This window comes from Microtus oregoni, unplaced genomic scaffold (assembly GCF_018167655.1).
Source record: "Microtus oregoni isolate MIOR12 unplaced genomic scaffold, Mior012 000017F_ref0000208, whole genome shotgun sequence".
Taxonomy (NCBI): domain Eukaryota; kingdom Metazoa; phylum Chordata; class Mammalia; order Rodentia; family Cricetidae; genus Microtus; species Microtus oregoni.
The window spans coordinates 24,307,105-24,324,314 of NW_024543076.1; positions in this window are offsets into that span (position 1 = coordinate 24,307,105).

The following is a 17,210-nucleotide window of genomic DNA, read 5'->3' on the forward strand; positions in this document are numbered from 1 at the left end:
AGGCTGACCTGGGCAGTTGAGGAATTACCTCCATCAGGTATCTGGGTCCATCTATAGAACATTTTTCTGGTTAATGACTTATCTGCAAGAGCCAACCCATTATAGGTGGAGCCACCCAGGGCAGGGGTGCTAGATTTTGGAACAAAGCAGGCCGAACAAGCCACAAAATGCATGCCAATAGGCAATTCGCCTCAGTGTTCTCTGCTTCAGTTCCTGCCTCCAGGTTCCTGTCCTGAGTTTCTGCCCTGACTTCTCCCAGTGATAGATTCCTACCTGGGAGCATATAATGAAAGAAACTCCTTTCTCAAACCATTTTCTGTTGGCCATTATTCTATCACAGCAACAGAAAAGCCTATTAGAACAAGAGAGACACAGCATTTTTCTTCTCTTTCAAGAAACAATTCATTTCAAAACTACCTTCTGAATGGTTCCTAGTATTAGCATCTGCTTCTTGGAACTTAGGAAGAAAGTAAAGTATTCAAACATGTTGAATATTGCATCCTTTTTGGAAAGTTCACTATATGTGTTTGTTATTTATGCGTCTGTAAAATTTATACGCACAATGTTATTCCTATTGATTCTATTAAGGTTATATAAACAGAGCTTACTGGCAGCCCATGGGCAGGTGCAAAGGTTTCAGAATACACCAGAAAGTGGCAGGAAACTGTGGAAACCAAGTCACCTGAGGAACTGTGCTAGGGCAGAGAGGAGTTGGAGAAAGGGTAGTGGAGCAAATATGCACAGAAGGGTTCTTACAGTAAAAATCAATTACTTAATGGAAAATGTAAACATCCTGATTTTTCAATAATGAATCCTGAATCTATATAAAAACTTCAGGATTCTCATATGTCATTAAGGTTTATGACTGTTGTTTGTTTTGGCATTTTGAGATACAGGTCTCATTTTGTCGTTCAGGCTGGCCTGAAACTGAGGCTTAATATTAATTATGAAAGTTTGGCCTTACTTTTGGCTTGTCCCACTAGCTCTTATAAGTTGAACTAATCCATATATTTTAATGTATGTTCTGTCACATGGATTATTACTTCATCTCTCTGTACTGTTCAGGCTGCTTCCTCCATGTCTGCCTGGAGATCTGCTCTCTTCTTTCCAGTGTTCTCTCTCTCTCTCCCCGCCCTGAAGTCCCACCCATGTCCTGCCTAGCTATTGGCCATTCAACTTTTATTGCAGCAATTACAGCAATATATTTTCACACAGTGTAAAAATATCCTACATTTTTCCTTTTATCTAAGTAAAAAGGAGAACAATTTTCATAAGAATTTCATTCACAATGTCCAGTCCATTTCTATTCGGCAAATTCAGAGAAACAACTCAATTATCTACCTTATCTTGGTGAGTCCAAAGTGTTATACCTAATTCACTATCGTAACTTGTATTAGCAACTCAAAGCTACCTTTTTGGACCCAAAACATTTTCCTAGATAAATAATTTAAGCTTTTATGTCTCTCTCAACCTTACATACTTTATATCTTCTTTGTGAGTTTCTTTTCAGAATTTGGGAGCAAGGAAAACTAACTATCTAGTCTTCAACCCAATCAAAGACACAAAAAGGATGTAATATTACCTGAGTAAACAGGAAGTACAGAGCAAACAGATTCTAAAACTATAGAAATGACAGAAACAGCTGGCTGCCTGGAGAGTTACCCAAGGTCCCTTTGCAACATTTGCTGCATCTGTCTTTGGCCTACATGCCTAGAATACCTGACACACTTTTCTATGAAGCAGGAATTTTGAACTCCTACATTGTCTTGACAAAATTTGTCAGTCACCTCTTGTGTGCTGCTCATCTGATTTGGACAGCATACTGTCAGCAATTGAAGCAAGAGCAATTTCTTGCCCAGTGGCTAACTTCTGCACAAAGAAAGCAAATTCCATATGGAGGTGCTTCAATACCCATCATTCTTTCACGAAATAATTTGATGCTGCCAGGAGCAGATGTGTCTCACTGTCATGAAAAGCCTTAGGTTATTCAAACACCTTAAATTGCCATATTCTGTAGAGCTCTGAAGTGTTTGAAGACCACCGATTTATCTAAAATATGTCTGTTTGACCTTGAATACATCTCTGTTTAATTTGCCACATATTGTTGCCCTTATATAGTAACCACAGCATACTAAGCATGTAATACTCAACTCTTATTATTTAGGCTTCTAGCGAACAGCAGGATAACAGTTAGGTTAGGTGGAAGTCAAAAGGTACAGTTTGTTTCAGGAAGATGGTTTAGCAAGTAAGGGTGCCTGCCAGCAGGCCTAACTACTTGAATTCATAGGACTCCAGGACCCACATGGTAGAAGGACAGAACAGACTTCAGATGCTGGAACTTTCCTCTAACCTACATATATGCACTATGGCTCATGCACACAGGTACCCATACACAGGTATGCACACAAAATAATAAAAGGTAAAAAATGTTACAGACTTTAGGTGTATGTATGTCAGTGTCTCTTATCTCCATCTTTCAGATTATTGTTCAGCTACTTAAATACTTCACTTTTTTACAAAATACAACAATATTGATTTTTACCTTGTAAGTATAGCTTTGACTACATATATGTCTACACCATGTGCTTGCAGTGTCCTCAGTGGCCAGACAAGGGCATTGGACCCCTGGGACTGACTTTATGATGCTTCTGAGCCACTAAGCAGATGCTAGGAATTGAATCCAGGTCCTCTGGAAGAACAACTAGTATTCTTAACTGCTAAACTATCTCTTCACCTCCAGTATGGATGCGTTTAACATCTTACTCTCATTTGACAATCTTCAAGAAACTGTACCAGTTAGGGTCACAACAGGAAATAGACAACACATGCAAAGGGACCAGTTGACTGGAGCTTAGAGAAGGGAACTAATTCACAGATGTAGGCAGAGAAATCACCAAGGGAACGTGAGACATAACAGAGTCCACTACAATGGAAATCACTGATGCTACTCACTTGAACAAGGAGAGGAATATCTGTACAACCCAATGAGACCCAAATTGTTAGGAAGGTACTGTCTCTACCTACAACCCATACTCTCCATCTTATCCTGAGTCTTCACTTTTCACTATATGAATTATCAGTTACTCTCAGTAAGCAGATCACGTCTCCATCCTCCCTTTATTATACCTGCGCTTGTCAATATAGAATAGGAGAAAGATTGCTGTGCCATCCTGAGCAGAGTATCAATATGTCTGTTGACTCTCCACCTGAATTTCTGAAATCATCATGAGAATGTGTCCATTGCAGGGTGATACCTGCAGCAAAGCCAAGTTCCAAACTGAAGCTATTTCAGTCAGGTGATTCTTAGTCATATGAGTGAGCCAGATAGATCAGCAGAGCCTGTTAGCCAACCTTGGCTGAGCTCTGAAATGCAAGCAGTAAACCTTGCCTTGAAGTTGCCTGTTTTGCAATGTGTTGATAATAGGTAATGGATTAGTTTTCTCTAAGTTAATATTAAGAGCCACCTCATCTGTTATCCATCCCATGGTCCCTTTATTCTCTTTCAGTGGCACAAAATTCTTTACCTGAAGAGATGGTCCAAACTTTTGCTTCTATGGACTCCAGGCATCCAGACACATCGGTGGTCCTGATGTTAGTGAGTGGAGCTTCCATAGATTGCTGCCACAGATCACAGGACTCCTGAGTGAACTTTCTGGTCGCAAACATAGTCTTTTGTCCCTGTTGTGTAACAGAAAGTCCTTTCCTATGGTGATTTCAAACAATCACTCCCCTCTTCTAATGGTTTATTTAGAAGCTTTGCCTGACTATTGGAAGTTTCAGTTTATTTACTGGAATAACTAAGTTACTGTGTTTCCTTTATGAAATTAAGATCTCCACGTTTTCTAAGCCAAAACTTCAGAGTTTAATAAGTGGAAACATTTCTGTAGTCGTAGGTTAGATGTCACAGCAAGTGGAACATGATCACTGCTGCTTCCTGAGTAGATGGAGGATGCTAAGGCAGTAGGTAGTGACTGACCCTGTTTAAATTATTTCTAGATCTTTGGGACAACTCACCAACCAACAGAATGTTCTTCCAGGTAGAACTGGAACTAAGCCTTAGGCTGCTCTTTCTCAGTTTTTGCTACTGTATGAGTTCCTTTCTTGCTACTGTGACAAAAGACCCAACAAAAGCCACTGAAGGGAGGAAAGGTTTATTTGGGATTAGAGTCCAAGGGTGCCATCCGTCATAGTGAGGAAGTAAGAAAGCAGGAGCTTGAGGTGGCGCTCAGAAAGCACAGAGAGATGAACTCCCAAACTTAGCTTGCTTTTTCTTTTTCTTTGGTTCAGGTCCGGAAAGGGATTTCCAACCTCAATCAACTCAATGAAGTAAGTCTCTCACAGGCACGCTCAGGAGCTGACCTAATCTAATAAGCCTTCAAAGGCATACCCAGAGAGTCTAGAACCTGCCAAGTTGACTCAATATTAGTCAACACAACTGGTTTTTGAGTCAGTGGCTATTGTAACTATAGGGATAGAAAAGGCACTGCAGACCTATTTGTGTGGACCATTGCTATTCTTCTGTGCTAAAAAACAAATTTTGCAGTCAGGGAAAATATGTATGGGAGACCACACTGAAGACAAAGCGTCTGTGGGGGCTGCTTGTAGGACCATCGTGGTTTCTCTGAAACTACTCTTATTAGAAAAGTAGACACATACATATTAGCACTGTTTTAAGGACCTGTCACTGCTTCTCCCAAATGAAAGCTACTCAGTGCAACCAAGAGAAAGGGTTCAGGGGTGACTCCAGGAAACAATGCTACATTAAGGTTGAAAGCTAGTTTTTATTGAGGGTAAACCGGTGAAGAGCATATACGAGTTGCTGAAAAAAGCCCATGTTTTTGAGTTTTGAGTCCATGGGTATGTTATTTTCCCGCCATAATTCACACGTGGTAATGGATGCATTGAGCAGGACCAGATGAAGAAGAATAATCAACTCTAGGAAGGGTTGCTTTACCCTCTGAAAAGGAAAGCATCATCTCAGGAAAGGCCCTTGGAGGACTTTAAGCTTCACCTGTCCACTACGAACATAAACACCATTAGTACTCAGCCTGTGCCCATTCAAGAGGTACAGCTACATATGTTTTCACCCATTGGCCCGACACTCAGTTCTCCAGGATGGCTGCTTCCAAGTCCCTCGTTTGACTCCACCATTGGCCACTTTCTGAAAGTCAGAATAAAAATGTCATTCAGGCCTGAAGTCCTCCAGTATAAAACAGACAGATAACTGAGCTCTACCTCCTGAACAATGAATGCCTGGTGGTAGGTTTTCCTTCACTCTGTCAAAATTAGCTTGAAACAGGACGTTCATGCAATCATTGTCCATACCCACCTGACGCTGTTGTAGTGTGTGCCTACTTGGAAACTCTGCCATGTGATTCTTTCCTCCATTTAATTACTTAAGGGGCATCTCCATGATGCCTCAGATGGGAGTGATGGGAGGGATAACAAAGCAGTAGGAGTGAGTGTCTTGAGAATTTAGGCTGCATTCATATGTGGTGTGGGTTGTACAGTTGGCTACAGTGGTGGTTCTCAGCTTTCCTGATGCTAGGATCCTTTTATACAGTTCTTCATGTTGTTACTGGTCCCAAACCATAAAATTATCTTTGTTGCTACTTTTTAACTGTAATTTTGATACTAGTATGAATTGTAATGTAAATATCTTCCTTTTCCAATGGTCTTAGGCAACTCTTGTGAGAGTCATTGGACAGGTTGAGAATTGCTGGATGAGAACATAACAGCATTTTGCTACAACACGAACAGTATAGGTTGATGGGTCAGAAAAGCTGATAATAAGCAATACAGCACTGCAATTATTCCTTGTTCTATGGCCAAGTATTCTGACTCTAACAAGTCCCAACAACAAAGGAGGATCTGGTATGTGTGTGTGTTTTGGTTTTGTTCTTGTTGTGTGGGGTTTGTTTGTTTGCTGTTGCTTTTAATTTGAGATAATTCCCCTGTCTCTGTCTTCCTATATTAAGATTAAAAGCATGCACCACTGTGCTCAGTTTTTTTTGTTTGTTTTGAGATGTATCTCACTATGTTACCTAGACTGATATTAAACTTCTGTACTCAAGTAACTGTCTTACCTCAGTTTTCCATAAAGCTAACACTACAGGTACCCAGGAAGAAAACCTGACTAACAGCTGCATTCATTAAAAGGTGTTATGAATAGGACAGGGCTTATCTGACTTCTGTTAGTTTTTTTTAAAAAAATCACAATGTAATTCTTTGTATGTGTGCATAATTCTAACACCATTTAGTAAGTCAGAATGCCAAATAGCAGGGCAGTAGTGCCAGAGCCTGGATCTACAGCTAAGTCTTTTCCGATACCGGGCCCCTTTCAACACTGCCAGTCTAAAAGCTGTGTGAGAAATGGGTTTTAAGAAATATGTAGCATCAGAAGTGGTTTTGGATTTTGAATTTAAAATCTGTTGCTATATTTGTCTGCGTAATTATACTACAACAAAAATCCTGCAGGCAGCTAACTTATCAAAAGAAGAAGGTTTATTTAACCCAGTTTTTGAGGATCAAAGTCTAAATATGGGTGACTCCCCAACCACCACCACTTACTTTGCCTCAGCAGAGGGCAGCAGATGGCACCACACAAAAGCAGAAATATACGTAGGAACGAGGTGTTATGACTCAAACAGGAGCAGAAAGAGAAAGAGGATCAAGTGGCAGACTTGATCTTTGTCTAGTACTACTCTCAAGAAAACTCAATGGGTTGCCCAAAGACTGTCTCACATCCCCAGTGACCTGAAGATCTCTCTTGAAACTTTACCACTTTGCACAGTGCCAACCCTTTCACCAGAGTGTCCCTGGCAGGACAAGGGCATTGCTATTACACCCAAACATCTGAACTATTTTAGGGATAAAATCCAAGTGTGAACATGAAATTCATGTTTTGGTTTGGTTTTTTTTTCAGTGTCCATGGAAACAAGAAGTATCAGATCCCCTGGAAACAGTGTTATAGGCAATTGTGAGCTACTTGATGTGGCTACTGGGAACCAAACGTGGGTCTTCAGAAAAAGCAAATGCACTGGTAACAACTCTGAAATTCATGTGTTTTTTTATAAATAGGCACAGCAAATCAGGAGTATCTCACTGACTAACATGTAACAGTGTTAGGAGTGTGTAAGAATCCCCACTCTCAACTCAAATACATCCTTCCCTCAGTACTGTCTTCTTTGGATATGACATGGTAGACATATACAGGATCAGCATGGGGCCATGTGTGTGGGCATGCGTGTGAGCAAATGTGTGTGTATACATATTTATAAGCACGTGGGTGTGGGTGCACTTTCCATGGAGACCAGAGGTCAGCATCACATATCTCCCCCTAATTGATTTCTATCACACTTTTTCCATAAGAATTCTTGATTTATATTGAACTCTACATTTTTTTCTTCTCCCCTCCTTGCCTCTCTCCTCCCCTCTTCTTCAACCCTCTGCCAAAGTCCCCATAATCCCAATTTACTCAGGAGATCTTGTCTTTTTCTACTTCCCATGAAGATTAGATCTATGTATATCTCTCTTGTTGTCTAGGTTCTCTGGGAATGTGATTTGTGGACTGGTTTTCTTTGCTTTATGTTCAAAAACCACTTATGAGTGAGTACATGCGATACTTGTCTGTCTAGATCTGGGTTACCTCATTGAAAATGATGTTTTCTAGCTCCATCCATTTGCCTGCAAATTTCAAGATATCATCATTTTTCCTGCTGTGTAGTACTCCATTGTATAAATGTACCACATTTTCCTCATCCATTCTTTGGTCAAGGGCCATTTAGGTTGTTTCCAGGTTCTGGCTATGACAAACAATGCTGCTATGAACATAGTTGAGCACATGTCCTTGTGGCCCGATTGAGCATCCTTTGATATATACCCAAAAGAGGTATTACATGGTCTTGAAGAAAGTTGTTTCCTAATTTTCTGAGAAATGGCCGCACTGACATCCAAAGTGGCTGTACCAGCTTGCATTCCCACCAGCAATGCAGAAGTGTTCCCTTTTGCCCACAACCTCTCCAGCATTAGTTGTCATCAGTGTTTTTGATGTTGGCCATTCTTACAGGTGTAAGACGAAATCTCAGAGCTGTTTTGATTGCATTTCTCTGATGACTAAGGATGTTGAGCATTTCCTTAAGGGTCTTTCAGCCATTTTAGATTCCTCTGTTGAGAGTTCTCTGTTTAGGTCTGTACTCCATTTTTTATTGGATTATTTCTTCTTTTGATGGTCAATTTCTTGAGTTCTTTGTATATTTTGGAGATCAGTCTGATGTGGGGTTAATGAAGATCTTTTCCTATTCTGTAGGCTGTCATTTTGTTTTGTTTACCATGGCCTTTGCTTTACAGAAGTTTTTCAGTTTCAGGAGGTCCCATTTATTAATTGTTTCTCTCAGTGTCTGTGCTACTGGGGTTATATTTAGGAAGTGGTCTCCTGTGCCAATGCGTTCAAGTATACTTCCCACTTTCTCTTCTATAAGGTTCACTGTGGCTGGCTTTATATTGAGGTCTTTGATCCATCTTTACTTGAGTTTTGTGCATGGTGATAGATATGGATGGATCTATTTTCATTCTTCTACATGTTGATATCCAGTTATTCCAGCACCATTTGTTAAATATGCTTTCTTTTCTCCATTTGATTTTTTTTTAGACAAGTTGAACCTGGAACTCAGCAATTTAGCAAAGCTAGCTGGGCATTGCGTCCCTTGGATTCACCTGTCTCCCTGCCTCCTACCACTGGGGTTAAAGGTAGGTGTCCTGGCATTTTATGTGAGTGTTGGGTATCTTAGTTCACGCTTGCCTAGTAAACATACCCTGAGCCATCTCTCCAACCCTAAAGTTGACTTTCATTGATTTCCTCAATGTGCATTTCTGACCTCTGGCTCCTATATTTGGTGAACAGAGGGTACCAGCTGGAGAATTTGAAGTTGGCATCATTCCCTTGGTTTTCCACCATGAACTCACAGATTGGATATACTCGGTTGCTGAATGCCATAATGGTGCCTAACTTGTAGCCATGATCTTGCTTTCTAGGTATTCTTAACTACCTACCTTTTATCTATTCAAGACTGTATTAGTTTGTGTGAGCTGCTGTAACAAAATACCACCATCAGGGGTGAGTAAACAGAGATTCATCACTGCAGTCCTGAAGCGACTCTGAAATCCAAGGGTTGTGGGGCCTTGCTCCTCTTTTGGAGACTCTGGGTAAGATATGTTACACTCTTCCTGTCTTTTGCTTCTTGCCAAGGTATTTGATGTCCCTTATCATATAGCTAGCCATATCACACCAATTTCTGTGAGCATTTGTGTTCTCTATATATGCTTCTATAGACTATTTTCTGTTCTTATACTTTCATGCTACCAGGGATACTGAATTAGGGCTCTTAAACAAAGTGTGGCCTTAGTTTAATTTAATCACATCTGCAAAGGCCCTATTCCCAAATATATCCAGAGTCTGAGATAATAGGAAAGATAATTACCTTAGGAGAACAGTATTTGACTTAGAACAAGGTCGGTAGGTATTAATGATTTTTGGATTCCACATTTTTTGGTGCTATATACAATTCTTTTGTTAAACCACACTAATTATCTAATTTGATCATTCCAGCTGCATCTGTCCAGAACTACTAATAGAGGACTATTAAGATTATTAAGGTCACAAGTTTCCAAGGGAAGGAAGCAGTTAAACTGTCCTCCTTATCTGTAACACCAAGGACCGTGATAATTATCAGCATGGCAAGATATGAATAAAAGTGCAGTAAGTGACACTCATGTGTCAGTGGCAACCAATAGTTGTGTAATTGAAATTAAAACTTAGTCAAAAGGAAGAAATTTATGTCTGGTACTGAGAACTTAGCCAGATTCCCAAGGCTAGTGAAGTCATGAACCTTAGAACATAATCTTCTATTGCTAAATCAGTATAGTTTCTTGCTACATTCTAAATTTTATCCTTACTACGTAAGTGTAGCTACCGTACCTCATCAAAGAAGCCTCTCTTTATAGCAAATGAGAACCATCATAGAAAACCACATCTGAACATAATGAAGAGTGTTGCAAGGAGAGCCAGGCTACTTGTTCATCCCGGCTGCCCGGCTAGTTTAGCCCCGAAATAACCACACAGAAACTGTATTAATCCAAACATTGCTTGGTCCATTAGCTCTAGATTCTTATTGACTAATTCTTACATCTTAATTCAACCAATTTCTATTAATTTGTATATCGCCACATGGCAGTGGCATACTGGGTAAAATTCCCAGTGCCTGTCTCCAGCATCTCTCTACTCCACCCTTGTTTTCTCCCAGCATTCAGTTCTGTCTTCCCTGCCCAAGTAAGTTTTGCCCTATCAACAGGCCCAAAGCAGTTTCTTTATTCATTTATGGTATTCAAGCATACAGAGGGAAATCCCACATCAGCAGAGATCAGCTGATCATGAGGAGACCAGCTCCAGTGGATACATCCACACCGTAGTTCCTTAATCTATGGCTTGGGGAACATCACAAAAATGTGGGGTGAAAGGCTTGTAAGAGCCAGGGTACCAGAAGTTTTGTATGAAACAGTCTGTCCTCAAAATGACTACAGAAACAAGACTGGAACAATGCCAATAGGAATGGACATGTTAACACAGAAGAGGGAAATTTCACCCCTACACAGAACTGCAGGAAGTTAATGATGGCTGAAGTTCCTCTTAGACTGCCGTGACCCATAGTCACTCTTGCAGGGTGTGTCTGGAAGGGACTTGACTTGCTCCCAGCCAGAAAAAAAAAACACCTCACATATGGTCAAACTAACACACAAGCTCACAACTGGAAAATGTACAGAGGGGGAGAGACGTTGGAACAGCCAAGTCCTTAAGGGGAGGTCTTGATCAAATCCCTTCCCTCTGGGCTCATGAAGAGGACGCAGAAAGATTGTAAGAGCCAAAAGGGATGAATGATGCCAAGAAAACAATGCCTTCGAGATACAACAGGACTGACACACAGATGAACCTACAGAGATTGTGGCAGAATAGACAGGGCCTACGCAGGTTCAAGTTTAAAGGGATCCCAGGGCCTAGAGGGGGAAGAGAACTCAAGCTTCCTCCCTAACCAGGAGCCTCTCTCCAACTGATTATCATCTGCAAAGGAAAAATTAGTTTTCCCCAATGGGTCTCAATGGCCATATTAACCACATTTACTGGAGGCCCCATGCCCAGCAATAGATGGCCAACACAAAATGAGCTCAATGGTTATTTTTTGTAGACTTTTGTCCCATATCAATTTGTTTGGGTATTTTTTTTGTCTTAATGGACTTTTATTCATATATTAAGATTTCTGATTTTGTATTTTTATATCTCTCACTCTTTGTGTGTGCTTGTATTTCTTGTGATTTCTCTTCATTATTTTTGATTCTGTTTGGTTTGCTTTTTGTTTGCCTTTTATTTGTTTTCAGAGAGAGAAAGACAGCATGGAGTTGGGAGGTGAGGAGGTGGGAGGATCTGAGAGGAATGGGTGATGGGTGAACCACGGTCTGAATATATTGTATGAAAGAATGTTTTCAATTTAAAAAAGAAAATAAAAAAACAGATACAAAAATTTGATGACTAGAAATTTATTCAGATGTATAATAAAATAAATAAAGTAAATAAAATAATAAAATAAAAATGTTTGGTGCCATTGCTCTGTCCCCTCACAGAAGGCATAAATGTGCCTTAAAATCCCATAAAGGCACTGACTCCATTTAGCATGAGAGGCCCCTCATGATCTAGATTCAGGCCATTTATTTGTCCAGTTTTGAAGACTTCACACTATCTTGTTACTCTACAATAAAAATCACGTAGGCAACAAATAATAAAATTTCACTCTAAATGGTGTTGTCTGAATGCTGCTGTCTCCCACATTGAAGCCCTGAATCTAGATCATGAGGGGCCTCTCATGCTAAATGGAGTCAGTGCCTGCCTGCTGGTCAAACTCTCCCGCTCTCTCAATATCTCAACATCCACTCACACTGTCACCTGTCCTATGTCCTCCTTGTTGCCTTTCCCCAGACTCCAACTGGGACAGAGAGTCCCACACTACCAGAGACCAAACAGATGGGGAGAAGCCCAGGTCACATAGACCAGAAGACCAGAAAGGAAACAGAAACCTAGAACAAAACACCCATCCAATAAAGACAATTTGAGAAATCAATACCTAGACTTTTAATTACTCTCAACCCAGATGTCTAGAAGTCAGTGTAAGAACACAAGGAACAGCCCTGCTGTATGCTAGGACCAGTGCGCAAGAACAGTTTTAAGCTCCTACACTAAGGCTACCCACCCAGAGCGGTAAATGCCTGCCTACCGGGCAGGCCTCAGGGTCCCCTGTAAGGGAGCCCGGGCACCTTCAGCTCCTGCGCCAGGCTCTCCTGTGCTCTTCTGGATACCGCCCCTCCCTGCTCCGTTCATCCTTTTGTCCCCGGATCATTGGGCTACCGGGCGGCCCTGTTCAGTTGCTGAGGAATCCCATCTGGACGGGTGAGTGTGTGCTATCCAGGGGCAGATTGTCCCAGAAGAGAGCACAAACCCCCCTCCCCCAGCTCCTTCTGTAGGGCTGTCTTTCTTTCGCATGACCCAGCCCCTTAGCACCCCTCCCCAACCCTGCCCTGCTGTATGCTAGGACCAGTGCTCAAGAACAGTTTTAAGCTCCTACACTAAGGCTACCCACCCAGAGCGGTGAGTGCCTTGCCTACCGGGCAGGCCTCAGGGTCCCCTGTAAGGGAGCCCGGGCACCTTTAGCTCCTGCGCCAGGCTCTCCTGTGCTCTTCTGGATACCGCCCCCCCCCCCCCCTTGCTCCGTTCATCCTTTTGTCCCCGGATCATTGGGCTACCAGGCGACCCTGTTTAGGTGCTGAGGAATTCCATCTGGATGGGTGAGTGTGTGCTATCCAGGGGCGGATTGTCCCAGAAGAGAGCACAAACCCCCCTCCCCCAGATCCTTCTGCAGGGCTGTCTTTCTTACACACGACCCCCCCCCCAAGTCTTCGTTTTCTGCAAGGTCCTTTGCTCAGGAAAAGTTTTCTGCTCCTACACTAAGGCTACCCACCCAGAACGGTGAGAGCCTACCCAAGGGGTAGGCCTCAAGGACCCCCGGTAAGGGAGCACATGCACCTTCAGCCTGTGCGGCAGGGTGTCCTGTGTTCTACTCATCCCCACCCTGCCCCCCAAGGTCCCACTTTTGTCCTCAGGTCATTGGACTACCGGGCGTCCATGTTTTGGTGCTGAGGAGTTCATCTGAATGGGAACGGTTCCTGCTTCTACACTGAAGAGATACACCCAGAGAGTCAATCACAGCATAGACTGGACCAAGACACCAGGCCTCTCATGGCTCCATTTGAAGGAAGAGATGGGAAGGCGCCAATGCAAGAATTCCTCCAACAACCTGAAAGGCAACATGACATCACCAGAATCCAGGAATCCTGAAATAAAAGGAATTGTGCACCGTACTCCAGAAGAATGAGAAGAAATCGACTCAAAAGTAAGTGTCAGAGTTTGCCCTGGCAGGACAGCCCAGAAAGCTGGCATTTTAAAACGGCACATCTATGGCTGAAAACCGAAAAACATGCATTCAGCTTTTCATCAACACTGTTTAAGTGTTTTGTGGCAGGACCTCTTAAAAGACCTGCAAGCTTTGCAGCTAAAGCTGAGTCAGGAAGCCTCTCTTAGATAAGAGTGCTTGCTTGCCTCTAACAAGCAGAGCAGACCCGAGAACACAGCGAGTCTGGTTGCCATCAAACAAATCGTAGCACTTTACTCCAAATGCTCTATTCAAAAGCTCTGTCTCCGGCAGGAGCCAGACAGAGATCGCAATGGCGGCACAGCCCCAGGAAGTCGCTCTTTAAAATGACACAGCGTTTTTTCTGCTACTGTTGCCGAATCAGGAAATCTCTCTACAGCACGCCACAAACAAACAGCAAAAATCTGTGTAAAACTCTCTCTCCCTTATTTTTAAGCCTTCTCAGGTTTTTTAAGTGGGCTTAGTCCATCACGTCGGGAGCCATTCTGTAGTAATATGGGCGGCGGGGCTGCGTCCCTGGCACCCCAGCTGCCTGGCTAGCTTATGCCCGAAATAACAACACATAAACTATATACATTTAATCACTGCTTGGCCCACTTCTATCTAGCCTCTTCTAGGCTAATTCTCACATATTAATTTAGCCCATTTCTAATCATCTGTGTAGCGCCCCTAGGTGCGCTTACCGGGAAAATTCTAGCCTATGTCCATCCTGAGTCCCAGCTTCATCGCATGCGTCTGCCTGGGAGCTGGGAGCATGGCGTCTCTGTGAGGCATCTGCTCCCTAGAGGAGAGCTGTGGAGTCTGAGCTCACTTCCTCTTCCTCCCAGCATTCTGCTCTGTTTACTCCTCCCACCTATCTTCTAACCAATGAGGGCCAAGCAGTTTCTTTTTATTTAACCAATGACCTTCCTCCATCTTACTACAAAAGCCTGTATGCCACAAAACTGGAAAATGTAAAAGAAATGGACACATTTTTAGATAAATACCATATACCAAAGTTAAACCAGGAAAAGGTGAACAATCTAAATAGACCTGTTAGTCGCGAAGAATTAGAAGCTGTCATCAAAAACCTCCCTACCAAAAAAAGCCCAGGACCAGATGGTTTCAATGCGGAATTCTACCAGAACTTCCAAGAAGACCTAATACCTATACTCCTTAATGTACTCCACAATATAGAAACAGAGGGGTCATTACCAAATTCCTTTTATGAAGCCACAATTACTCTGATACCAAAACCACTCAAAGACTCAACCAGGAAAGAGAATTACAGGCCAATCTTACTCATGAACATCGACGTAAAAATCCTCAACAAAATACTGGCAAACCGTATCCAAGAACACATTAGAAAAATTATCCATTATGATCAAGTAGGCTTCATCCCAGAGATGCAGGGCTGGTTCAACATACGAAAATCTATCAATGTAATCCATCATATAAATAAACTGAAAGAAAAAAATCATATGATCATTTCATTAGATGCTGAAAAAGCTTTTGACAAAATTCAACATCCATTTATGATAAAAGTCTTGGAGAGATTAGGGATACAAGGGTCATACCTAAATATAATAAAAGCTATATACAGCAAACCGACAGTTAACATCAAACTAAACGGAGAGAAACTCAAAGCCATCCAACTAAAATCAGGAACATGGCAAGGCAGCCCACTCTCTCCATACCTCTTCAATATAGTGCTTGAAGTTTTAGCAATAGCAATAAGACAACATAAGTGGATCAAGGGGATTCGAATTGGGAAGGAAGAGGTTAAACTTTCATTATTTGCAGATGATATGATAGTGTACATAAGCGACCCCAAGAACTCCACCAAAGGACTCCTAAAGCTGATAAACACCTTTAGTATTGTGGCAGGATACAAGATCAACTCCAAAAAATCAGTCGCCCTCCTATACACAAAAGATATGGAAGCAGAGAGGGAAATCAGAGAAGCATCACCTTTCACGAAATGGCAATTCTACCAAAGGCAATTTATAGATTCAATGCAATCCCCATCAAACTCCCATCAAAATTCTTCACAGATCTTGAGAGGACAATAATCAACTTTATATGGAAAAACAAAAAACCCAGGATAGCCAAAACAGTCTTATATAATAAAGGAACTTCTGGAGGCATTACCATCCCTGACTTCAAACTCTACTACAGAGCTACAGTATTGAAAACAGCTTGGTATTGGTATAAAAACAGAGAAGTCAACCAATGGAATCGTATAGAAGACCCAGACTTTAACCCACAAACCTATGAACACCTCATTTTCGATAAAGGAGCTAAAAGTATACAATAGAAGAAAGAAGGCATCTTCAACAAATAGTGCTGGCACAACTGAATGTCAACCTGTAGAAGAATGAAAATTGACCCAAATCTATCACCATGCACAAAACTCAAGTCCAGATGGATCAAAGACCTCAATACCAATCCGAACACACTGAACCTGATAGAAGAGAAATTGGGAGGTACCCTACAACAGATGGGCACAAGCAATCGCTTCCTAGGTATAACCCCAGCAGCACAGACATTAAGGGCAACATTGAATAAATGGGACCTACTGAAACTGAGAAGCTTCTGTAAAGCAAAGGACACTGTCACTAAGACAAAAAGGCAACCCACTGACTGGGAGAAGATCTTCACCAACCCAGGAACAGACAAAGGCCTGATCTCCAAAATATATAAAGAACTCAAGAAACTAGACTTTAAAATGCTAATTAACCCAATTAAAAAATGGGGCACTGATCTGAACAGACAATTCTCAACAGAAGAAGTTCAAATGGCCAAAAGACACTTAAGGTCATGCTCAACCTCCTTAGCGATCAGGGAAATGCAAATCAAAACAACTTTGAGATATCATCTTACACCTGTCAGATTGGCTAAAATCAAAAACACCAATGATAGCCTCTGCTGGAGAGGTTGTGGAGGAAGGGGTACCCTCATCCATTGCTGGTGGGAATGCAAACTTGTGCAACCACTTTGGAAAGCAGTGTTTCAGTTTCTCAGGAAATTCGGGATCTACCTTCCCCTGGACCCAGCAATACCACTCTTGGGAATATACCCAAGAGATGCCCGATCATATGACAAGGGCATTTGTTCAACTATGTTCATAGAGGCATCATTTGTAATAGCCAGAACCTGGAAACAGCCTAGATGTCCTATAATGGAAGAATGGATGAAGAAAGTGTGGAATATATACACATTAGTGTACTACTCAGCGGTAAAAAACAATGACTTCTCAAATTTTGCATGCAAATGGATGGAAATAGAAAATAGTATCCTGAGTGAGGTAACCCAGACCCAAAAAGATGAACAAGGGATATACTCACTCATAATTTGGTTCTTGCCATAAATAAAGGTCAGTGAGTCTATAATTTGTTATCCTAAAGAAGCTAGATAAGAAGGTGAACCCAAAGAAAATCATATAGCTATCCTCCTGGGTATGGGAAGTAGACAAGATTGCCAGGCAAAAATTGGGATCTTAAGGGTGGGGTGGGATGGGGGTAAGGGGAGTTGGGGAAAGAAAAGTGAGAAGGGTAGGATGGGGAGAACTTGGGGCAACAGGATGATTGGGATAAAGGAAGGTCGGATAGGGGAGCAGGGAAGCACATATCTTAATTAAGGGAGCCATCTTAGGGTTGGCAAGAGACTTGGACCTAGAGGGGCTTCCAGGTGCCCAAGGCG